Source organism: Tympanuchus pallidicinctus, unplaced genomic scaffold (genome assembly GCF_026119805.1).
Source record: "Tympanuchus pallidicinctus isolate F22 unplaced genomic scaffold, pur_lepc_1.0 scaffold3, whole genome shotgun sequence".
NCBI lineage: Eukaryota > Metazoa > Chordata > Aves > Galliformes > Phasianidae > Tympanuchus > Tympanuchus pallidicinctus.
This window is the reverse complement of record NW_026294747.1, coordinates 45292536-45304282: the sequence shown is the minus strand read 5'-3', so window position 1 is coordinate 45304282 and position 11747 is coordinate 45292536. Positions and strand designations below refer to the sequence as shown.

General features: G+C 37.8%; 1 long non-coding RNA gene across 2 annotated transcripts in view; it reads right to left on the bottom strand.

Annotated features, from left to right (window-relative positions):
- Nucleotides 1-438: 438 nt before the first annotated feature.
- Nucleotides 439-11747, bottom strand: part of LOC128086166 (uncharacterized) — a 34769-nt gene continuing 23460 nt past the window's right edge. Inside the window, exons 3-4 of one of the 2 annotated variants that reach the window (XR_008209272.1) lie at nt 10066-10154; nt 439-4339 (exon numbers count right to left, since the gene is read on the bottom strand). This is a non-coding gene — a long non-coding RNA (uncharacterized LOC128086166). Of the gene's footprint in view, nt 4340-5499; nt 7800-10065; nt 10155-11747 lie in introns of those variants that run through there. The other variant, XR_008209271.1, reaches the window with a different exon arrangement.

The following is an 11747-nucleotide window of genomic DNA, read 5'->3' as shown; positions in this document are numbered from 1 at the left end:
ATTCTAACTATGTGGTCTTGGTTTCAGGCTCGAAGGCACCTTTTAAACAATTAAGCCACTGACAGTTTTTATTATGTTGTTTATTACTCTGAGGGTTTTATGCTACACATTTTACTGAATAAGTGCTGCAAATATTGTTCTTCTAGACAGCAACTGATGATTTCATAGCCAACAATACCTTTTAAAGTCTCTTAAAAGCCTAAGTATTTATTGATACATAAAGTTGCAGTTGCCTAGTATTTTTTAAGTAGTCTTTCATGATCTAGATATCCTCTAAGCTTTTTCTTATTTGTCAAAATACAACATTACAGTATAAACATCAAATATATTTGGAGAATTTTTGGAATGAACATCATTTCATTACTTTTATGTTATTTAATTCCAGTGCATTTTGTTCAGATTTAATTCTACTGTAAGCATAAGTAGTATGTGCTTGTACCCTGCTATAGATTCCATTTAGTACTCATAAAAGCCTAGCCTTGCTACCTCTTACATAACTCTTGTCATTTTATCAAGGTTGTCACTTAAACCTCCTTTTATTAAAACAAAGAACTTAATAGACAAGGAAAAAAAAACATTACCCTGGATTTTTAACCCTCTTGAAACATTGAAATGAATGCAGATACCACAGAAAGTTTTCAGAGTACATAATGAACTACACAAACTAGGGTCAAAAGTCCAATGCCATAGGTACTATGTAAATGGTTGAAAGGAATATACTTATAGAAAATCTGAGGTGAACTGGCTGTGTAAAACCTTAGAAACCGTATATCTGTACACATAGATAACTTTACTTTTATTTTTGCCATCACTTTTCCCTGCAAACTTTAACCCTTTTATACCAATGACCTACCAGAGAAGAAATCTCAATTAGCACAAGTGTGAAACAAACATTTAGGATGGTATGTTCAGGCATTTTCGCAACCTCTTTGCATTGTGAGTTTGGTTTTATTTTGTTGGTTATGATTATTTATTTTTGCCTGTTTGTTTTGTGTTCTAAACCTGGAGTCTTCAACTGAGAGCAGAGATTGCGTAAGAGGCACCAATGGGGATACATGGCTCAATTCAAGAGGCAACATACAACTCTTTGTAGATGCCAAGACTGTACCAGACCTATCACATTCAACAATTTTGCTGTTGTCTTAATTGAGGATGCAGTTTCTGCAAGCGGCAAACACATCAGAGGAACAGTAAAAACCTCTATTCCGGACTTATACACTGTCCCAAGTCTTTGCATCATTACACCAAGGAGTACAAATTAGATAAAAAGATGGCTAAAGGCAAGAAAGGAAGCTTTATGAATATTTCAGAACTCTTAAATACTTTTGAAGTGTCAAGTGTTTTGAAGTGTTCAGAATTGGGTACTAGCACAATCTAAATACTAATGGAATTACGAGTTTTATTCTAACAAAAGGCATTAAGCACACAGTGAAAAGAAACGATAAGATAGCTTCAGTGTGAGAAAGGCTTATTTGCTGATCTGACCCCCCAGATGCATGCCCTTGCAATATTCTGCACATTAGTTTGGTGGAGAGATGGAAAAATCACCCACATACCAACTCATCCCAACAGCAATCCCCATGCTGACTTTATGTCGGCTGATCAAAGATGGGACAATCTCATCTACTGTGGCACTGAAACAAGTCCTGCTTAGTGTGACTCTCCAGTCATTTGCTAATGAAGCAGTTGTTTTTGCTGTGAGATCACACAGGGTATTTGACCTAAACAGGCTCCAGTTGGAGCTTGCTTTTAATTAGGCTACAAAGACTTAGTAGCTCAGTATCTACGCTACTAATGATTTGTTCCGCAGTCAGACCTTAACAAGTTTGTGAAACAAAGTTCCCCAGTGCAGAAAGAAATAAAGATTATTCGTAAGCTTTGAAGAACTCCATAAGGAAGACTCAAAAAAAATTCATACCCTGCAGAAATTCTGTCAGAGAATTAACTGTAAGGTGAATAATAACTACACTCTGTTCAGGATTTAAAGGTTGAATATGACTCTAGGGCTGTATTTAAGACGTTCAGAAAAAGTGAGTGCTGACAGTAAGGAGGTATAATTCAGATGAGATAGTTTCAAAGGGACATCTGGTCAACAGAGCAACATGTGTGCTGATTGGAAAACCTGAAAACACCTCATTATGGCACATTACTACTAAGGCAGTGAATATTTCAAGCTTTCCTCAAGCAAACTTGCCATAAATACAGAGCCTGGCTGACAAATACTCTAACTTGATGCCAATCTGTGAAGGATTTGTTTTCAGCTGCCTGCACCATTTCCCAGCAGGGTAAGATCTTGCAACATGAAGGAGGCAGCTGTCATGGCGGAATGCATCAGGGCTCTGCCTGCTGCCACCAGAGTCCTCCCATGCAGCTTGGAGCTGACGTGGGCCTCCAGGCACCAACTCAGCAACACTAGAAAAGCATCTGCTGCCTGCTGCAGAGGTATTTGTACAGGCAGAGGTTTCTTAACCTCTCCTTGCTGAACTCAGTGCTTATAGAGAGTTACCAATGCTTCCATTCGCAGCAAACATTTTTTTTCTTTCCTTTCCATGTCCCCTTTCATACTACAAAGATGCCAACAAGGAAGGTAGAAGGAAAACATTCAAGTGAGCTCAAAGCCACGTCTGTGACAGAATTCACTGTATTGTTTACACCAGGAAGGAATTAAAATAGAGTTATCTAAAGGCTTACAGCACACATCCTCTGCTGCACTGAAGATTCCTTAACATCAGATACATTCATGGTCTTCAATAATACAATATGGATTTTTTTCCTCTATTACTTTTCAGCTCTGATACCTAGCAATCAAACTTAAGCCTCTAGTGTACACACTGCAAATAGCTTAATGTTAAACTTTCGCAAGGCAAAAGTTTTTTCCAGAGGATATAAAACCCTGCATCAGTTATATACTTCAGCTTTAGCTATCTGTTAGCCTGCCTTTGGGGATGCTGTTCTATTTAGCTGCAATCAGAAAAGCTTTATTCTATCATCCAGAGGGGTGGAAGAGAAAAGGAGAGGGAATCATTAAAACCCAAGGTCTTCTGTTGCGACATCACAAAAACCATAGTGTTCTATGCATATGCAAAACAGCCTGGAGGCTGGAAATGTAAAAGCTTGCCATTGCATGATAACTAATAAGATGGAGACTAATTCCTTTTGGTTCATCATTAAGAATCAGTTTGTAGCAATATCGAGAAGTTGTTTCCGTGTTTAACAAATATATCAGAGTTCTATGCTCCAGTCCTCTCTGAAACATAAATAAACCCTTCGAAGAATTTAGATAAGGCTGCATTTCAAGGATTGCCCCTCCCAGGTCCTCTCACAATGGGAACAAGGAAGATGGGAGAGCAATTTGTACTGGACCTGGGGCAAACTAGTTTAGGGCTGGACTTGATAGTTTATCTTGTCCAACCTAAAGGCTTATATGACGATGCCTTCACAAGTCTATTCTCTTCCAGCTGAGAACCCACAGCAGGCAACTCCATGCAGGGGGCATTAGCACTCTTCCTCCATTTCAGAAGTCATGATGTACACTTTGACATTTATCAATAACAGACTGGAATCACTGAGCTACTTTTGGCTTCCTGTGGGTTGATGGTTTAACTTTTGCCTTGCACATTAACTTTAGTCAGTGCAAAAAATATGGTCTGAATGACCTTAGAAATCTTATGATGAAATTTCCAATGTATTCCTATTTGCAAAGAAAGAACTGTCACGACAACAGAAAGTACAGATTCCATCTCCTTAAATGTTCTTCACACTTTTCAGGTCCAAGATTTCCTACTTCTCCATCAATTTTTGCTATGCATAGGATTTATACTTTTTCTGTGCAATATATGCAATAATGAATTAGGCTGGCCAAAAACTTTGAGTTCTCCAAGATTGCAAAACGTTTTAAATAAACTGATTTTCCACACTGGTCACCCAAGCAAATTTAATGCTTCAAGCACTGCAACTAGATAGCTTTAAATAAGTTGCTGAAATATTAATCTTAACATTCGTTATTCACTCACTCTGCCTTTATTTTTTGATGTTTCTTCTTAAGCCATCAGATGTTCTCTCTCTCTGCGCTTCAGTATCCTCTGGACAGCAACACATCTATAGGATGACTCACATGCCTGGATATCCGTATATCCAAGAGGATACACTGTGTTCCAGATGAACAGATTCCTTATTCTTTAGATGGAGCCAGTTTTCTTTGAAGTATCTGATCCACCTTCCAAAAATTTCTTCTTCAAGTTTAAAAACTTATATTAAAGTTCATAATACTGTAGGGAACGTAGATAATCAAAGTGTAGCTTTTTCATTTCTCTTTGGGCTTGATATTTCTCTAGCCATTCTGCCAAGTCACCAAAAAAAAAAAAAAAAAAAAAAAAAAAGGAAAAAAGAAAAAAGGAAAATCAGCCCTTCAGCAACTCCCTTGCTGAGGGCAAATTGAAGTGAAGGACACTGTGAAATAGTAGCAAGCATAAACAGAAATACTGGACTGTAGCACAGTAAATGAAGAAAGATACTACTTAAAGGAGGCAATATTTTGTAAGAGTTTTTATTATATCCCAAGAATTTAGTGGCATTCAAGTTGAGCTTTAATTTAGTTATTTATATATTAAAGGCAAATCTGTGCATGGAGTTGTTATGTATGTAGCATAAAAACTTTTCTCACTGTGGTTTTATATTATCCATTTGGTTTAATCAAAGGGTTATAAACTCATTTCTAGCTTTAGTATACTAATGTGCAGAGGTCTTCAAAACCACCCAAGGAGACACTATGTAGAAAAAATTCACACTTGAAGTAATGAAAGGAAAAACTTTCAGTAGCTAAGTTAAAGACCCAGACACTTGTCTGATAAAACAGCAGTGGCCTCCAGAAGGACCCTCAGAGCCAATTATACTTAGTAATGCAGAGCCAATAGATGCAACACACCACGGCCCTTTGATACATCACATATGTGTTATTCCACGTATTTATTACAGGTTTGAGTGAGGCAGGAAAAGGAGTTTCTGGGATATTCTTCTATATATTATTCTATTCAGAATAATATTCCATAACTTACTAATTACTATCAGAATTTTTTTTCTCCCTTAAATATGCAACTAATATTAACAATAGCTGCAGCCATTACTTGAAACTAAACACATACAGTTGAACCAAGGTGAGATATCTAAGGCAATACATAACACCACCACTTCCTTCTCACTCCCTCTGCTACAAAGCCTGGAAGCCCAAGACACTCTCATAAACACTTGTCTAATTCTAAGGGAAATGCTGGGCTATGGAAAAAAAGATCAGCCAACTATATACATAAACTGATTCTACATGACCAACAAGGCCACAAAGATGATTAGATAAGTACATGATCATTCACCAGAAGAACACAGGTTAGCTCTTAATCCCCAAAGGAGGAGTTCAGCCCCAGGAGAGCCTCCTAAACTCTCTAAAAATTAAATGAAGAAATTGTGCTGTATTGTAACATTGATCGACATCCATGTTTTCTTCAAAGCAAATTTATTCTCAGTTTTATTACTTTTGCATCCCGATTTCATAATAGCCAACATGGGGAAAACAAAACGCACCAGTAAAGTCCTAGCCTTAAAAATGGATTCACAACTGCTAGCCTAATGGAAAGCATAGGGGCTCTTTATATCGGTTAGAGAGTAGGCTAATGCATAGAATGAAAAAGTATACAGACTTTAAAGAAAAAAAATTCAAGACAGAAAGGTACACTTAAAATTTCCAGCCATGAGCAATCTGGTTCAGTTTTACTTTCAACCCGCAGTTGTCGGAGACCTTATCTCATTTATATGATAATAGCTTGCCTCATGTCAGCTCAACAAGCAGAGATAGCCGCTATACGGTGCCGGCTCCTCGGTGCTCCAGCTGAAGCACAGACGTGGGTGGAAGGAGCTCTCTGGGCTCCAAGTGCCAGCTAAGCTTGCCAATGAGTTATGTCCAGAAACGCTGCAGGAACGTCTTATTGTGAATTTAACTAAACTCTTTATAATTTTGTGCACATTTGGTATGAAAATATTTTCAGAGCTATTTGTTTGCACAGGGAATGAGACTTGCTGCAGCAAGAGCCACTACCAAATGAGGAGCAGCAGCATTTCATGGGAAGGCTAAAACATTATACCAGTATGGTTACTACAGCTGAAAAGGTCTATTTTCTATAAACTTCTTATTAAATATAAAATGAGAAAATAGGTCAGAGCAGATCTAGAATTTAATGAGAAATAGATTTTGGTCTTTTACAATTTCAGAAGAAATTACTAAGGGATGGTTCATTCCCTTCCCAAAGCATAGGAGGAGGGCAGTGACCTCCAGAGTTGAATCAGCCATAAGATTTTCAGAGGTGTAATGATTTAAAGTTAGCAAACATTAGTACAAATTAAGGACCTAGAATACAAGTTCCACTAGTACAACAAGTGCTTTCTCAAACAGGTCAACTGTAGTTTTGCTTAAAATCCATTATCCATTCAGGTGCATATGAGAACAACTTGTTTTAACAAGTAATTTCCCACACCAAGCTGGACAGCAAGGCACAATAGCTATCTGCACCAGAACTCCAATCTCTCTGCTCAGTGGGTTGTGTCTTAATGTCTGTAGTTGTCAGGTACATAATACCAACTCACCCAGGATGGAAAAGTCTGGGCTAAGGAGGAAATTTCATTAGAGTACATCTCAGAGCCCAAAAGGATGTGATTTCTAGGTTTTCTAAAGGGGTCCTGTGCTCCTTGCTGGGATGAAGAAGCATTGATTATTAAAGAGAGGGACAGGAAGAAGCAAAAAAAAGAGAGTTGGGACACTGTAATAGTATATATGCTGTGCTGCTTCAATTTTCCAGAAGATATAGGTAGATTTCAAATCTGCACTTGCTCCCCTGCCCTTCTGCAGAGTATGAAGAAGTAGACTGCTCAGACTGCATTCTGGAAAGAGCGCTGGGAGGGAGGGGTTTTGAGAACACTGATTTAAAGCACTTAAAATTCAGAGTATTGAGTTTTTCATATGGAATTTACTTGTAGTATTTACAAATAACAAGATCAAACACATAGGATAGTCAGTGGTGGCAAAGAATAGAAAACCAGTACATTTAAGGACTGTTATTTATCAAAAACTAGAATGTCCCATATGAATATCTTAATCCCTGTGACATCATGGTGTGATGCCCTGAGCCACACAGCCCAGAGAAATAGATTTAAAAGCAGCACTTTGTGCTCCTAACCATCACAGAGTACTGGGTTTGTATCACTTCACTGCTAAAACAATCACTTCAGCCACATATGCTTTAGGTGTGTGTTAAGAATGTGAAGTTAAGATTAGTAGCTTAGAAAACCCTTGGAAATGATTCAGAAGGCATAATGCAGAAACACCTAGAAATCCAAGCAACGTATGTACGTGGAACTCTATCACTAGAGAAATAGAAGAAAATGTCTACTTCCACCCCAGAATCCCCAGCTGCAGCCTTGTCATGGAGCAATGGAAGTGCTGGACCACAGACCACAGTATTGGGAGAAATAGAAGTCATTGTCAGGGCAGAGGTGATGGAAATACATCTGTGCAGCTTTGGTACAAAGAGAGCAGCCATCAAAAGAGAAGTCAGTTTTGAACAGTCTGAAGTAACCTTGGGAGAAACACGTGAAAAGCCGGAACACAAAACTGTTTGCCTTAGCTGATGTAAGTGGGACTGAGTTGATAGGCACAAGTCATGAGGTTCAGCTTTCAAACACATAGGATGAAGTCACCTGTCAGCTCAGGAGACAGGGAACGATTTTTCACAGTGAGTAGCCACCAGCTAAGCCATCTTCAAAATAAAAAAAATAAAAGTAAGCAGGAATAAAACTGCCCACCAATTGAGAACAGCATCAATAATGAATTTTCTCTATTAATAAATCCTGCCTCCAGAGTTTTTCCAGCAAGCTTACTAAATATTTCATTGTCTTTCATTCTGAGAAGTAATCCACAAAAAAAAAAAAAAAAAAAAAAAAAAAAAAAGGCTCAAAATGCTGAAAACAAATGAAAAAAAAAAATTATTTAAAGTAAGCTTTTCAAAATCTAACAGCTACAAGGAAATGTTAGTGCAGTTTAGCTTTGACTGCAACAGGGGTGCGGCAATTACGAAAGGGATTTAATGAGCAAGACATCCAGCACAATGCTATTAAATGCTTTTCATGCATAGTAAGGTACAATCCACACAAATGAGAAAAGAAACAGGGTAAAAGCTAACAACAAACATCACACAATGCCATTGCATACGTCAAATCATAGTCTTTCGTGGAAAGTCCATGGTCTCTTGTGTAAATTAGAACCTGAAACACTACACACAGTATGTGCACATAAGGGAATCTCACATCTCATTGCCAAGTCCTGAAGCACAAAACAAAAGAACAGACAGAATAAAAAGCCGAGACAAGCATCTTACAGTCTGGAAAGTTAAAACCAGTGAGGGTAAACCTCATGTGGAGTTGTAATGAAAAGCTAAGTCTCTCAAGGCATTAAATGAATATGCTCACACACTAGTAAACATTTTAAATATGTATTCAAAGTCCTGTTGGATTCTAATGCTTCTGTGATAATTATAGATGACTCTCATCCTAAGTAAATAATTCAATAGCAAAAAATGGCTTGGCCTGGAAGCAAGATAAGCAGTGGCCCAAGACTTTGGATAGCTGCTTTTTACATAGAGAATTTGGCCTCAGTTTTGACTTTGTGCGGAGAAGTTTCTGGAAAAAAGGAAGACACACACACACACACACTCACAAAAAAGCCTAACCATTTGTATTTGCAACTGCTATTTAGGATCAGCTCTTCTGAACTTCATCCGTTAGAGGGAGAAGAAAGAGCTGATGGGGTGAGAAGAGAGCCTAGCAGATTAATTCCTATAAGGTACTGCTACAGGGGAATAGCACTCTTATTTGAGGGCAATGTTCTGTGTTATGCTCGTTTTGATCAGAAAGTAGGATCCTGCAGTTATACATGCTGGCACTAGACACTTGGGAGCCCAGCAGAATCCAGAAGGCAGAGCCTTATCTCATGTTTTGGATTTGTTTGTTGTTTATTAGTTCTTAAGTATAAACATACATCTTTCTTTAAACACTTAAAATTGATCTGGTTATAAATGAGAGTAATAGTAATAATGTACTCCTGAAAAAGAACACCAAGAGAAAGAAATTTCACTTGCAAGGCATTAATCAATAAGCCGATTAAATTCTCATTTTCTTGAAACTAACATTTTTTATGCCAGAGACTTTAAAGCAAGGTTAAAATATGTATATATATGCACACACATACATCTTATCTCAATTCCACTAACTCCAATGGGTCTAAAACATGGTTTGTCCTCACACACATATAGGCCTGATACTAACTCCCATGGGAATCTGTCAGACCTAGTTCTAATACGGGACATGAAGTACATGCAATTTTTTTTTCCTACTATTGAAAACAAATAGGATGAAAACAGCAGGAATGTAATACAGCATTCACATCATTCTACCATGCATGTTTTCAGTGCCACTTTTGTTGCATGGCTACATTGATTAAAAAAGGCACTAAGGCATCTGAAGTAGAAACCACGCATCTTTTCAACTATGCTTGAGTCTGCATCTCCTGGCAGCAAAATGCCAGCCCAGAAAGCTTCCTTAAAACACTGAGATATTCACAGGTATTTGCAATCTATTAGCATTGCAACATCCTCAAGCCATCCTGTTGATCTACACATGCAGCTCAGACTAGATCTAGTTGCTCTAACGGAGGTGAGATGCACAGAGATATGTTAAAACCTAGAGAAAAAATCAGCAACTGGTTTGCAAGTGGGCTTTAAATATTTCAAAATTTTAAAAAAGCCTTAGATACCTCTAACGTTATCAGAAAACCAGACAACGTATTCCACATAACATTTTGTTCAAGCTTAAAGAACACTTGGATCCAGCTTTGCTCTTGCCAACTTCAGGAAAACTTTAGAAAAGATTTTCTGTAAATAACTTAAGAAACTGAACTCCGTACTATCTCACAATTAAGAAAAAAAGCCCCCTAAGTCAGAAGAACAGAATTATGTAAATATCACTGACCTGTTTCATTTAAAACTCTCTTCATGAGCAGCTTGCCAGTTGCACAGTCACATCTTCATCGGAGACACCTTTCGGCTGCAACCTTGGCACTAGAAAGAAATGCAATACTTCAGAGAGGAGGGATACAGCTTAAAAACAAACTCTAAAGCACATCTGTTCAAGAACAATAAGAGTAAATATATTTTATTTGCAATAGTTAAGTAAAATCCATGCACAGCAAGAAGGGAATAGCTTACATGAAAGCCTTGTCCTTATAATACCTTCAGGGAATAACACATGGCATTAATATGAGCAGCAATCATAACAGAACACCTTCTACAGAAACAATTTTGCACAAAGGAAGTCTGCACATGCTTGTTGCCATTATCTTTTGTAATTAAAAAACAGTTCATCAGTTAAATTCTTACCATGAAGGATATGAGACACTGCAACAGGTTGCCCAGAGAAGCTGTGGGTGCCCCCTCCCTGGAAGCACTCAGACTCAGGCTGAATGAGGCTTTGAGCAGCCTGGTGTAGAGGGAAGCACCCCTGCCTATAGCAGGGCGGTTGCAACTGTATGATCTTAAATGCCCCATCCAACCCAAATCCTTCTACATTATTCTTACATCTGCAAGAGGCAGAGGGGCTGGGGGTCTGGGGTGGAGTAACGCAGTCAGGTTGCTCCACAACCAGCAGTGGGTTAAGCATTTTCCTGCATAACAAGGGTGTTTCTTATTAAAACAGAATTATACAGCAGCTTCTGCTGCAAACACATTCATTCTGAAAACTAGAAAATGGATTTTAATAATTAAGACAATTAAATTTTGTGAGACAATGTTCCCAAAAGTCATCTTTCACAAACAGACAAGGCACAGCAAATTAAGTCGTCTATTCAAATAGATCAAATACGAATTTTGTGGCAGGAACAGGAATTGGATACCAGAAACTTAAATGCCAATCCAGGTCCTTTAAAATAAGGTCAATGTTCTTATCAATGGAAAAAAAAATATGTTGAAAAGGGAAGTTTGCTGGCTAAATTTTGCAGTTTAATATAGAAAAAGAACTAATACAAGAAAATATTCAATTTCCATAATATTAATAAACAGCTACTGGTAGCAGTAAATCCCTATCACCAACATTCAGAGAAATTTAAAAAAGAAAATGAAAGAGCTGTGCTTCAGAGTGCTGCAGAATTTATCAAGATGTTTATGGACAGTTTTTTGCTTCTTTTGCATGGCAAAGCAAATAATTTATTGATACCTCGGTGTGACCTGTTCTTCTCTTCTGTTGTTTTCCTTCTAGCTTTTACTGTTGGAAATATCAATATAGCTGTGTCCTCAGAGAATAACGTCCATACTTATGGAATTCAGTTACAAATAAACAAGCCTAAGCACTTCTGTTTCTTCTGAACTCTTTTTGATTTGGGATTATAGCCTGACTGCAACTTACTTTTCCCTGCACACACTGCTTGTCAGTCTCTTGACCTGGCTTTCTCTTTCTCAGTGTGAGAAGAAATCAATGGCAGAACTTCTGTTGGAGGATTCCCAAGGGTCTCTCCCTAATCTCCAATTTCTTTGTCATGCTCATCTCAAGCAAGCCCTATATGCTACTTGCTTCATCAGATTTCTTTAAGTCCTAATTCCTATACCAGATCCTCATATTTGCTATTATTTGATTAATCCTCAGCAGTTCACCTTATACAA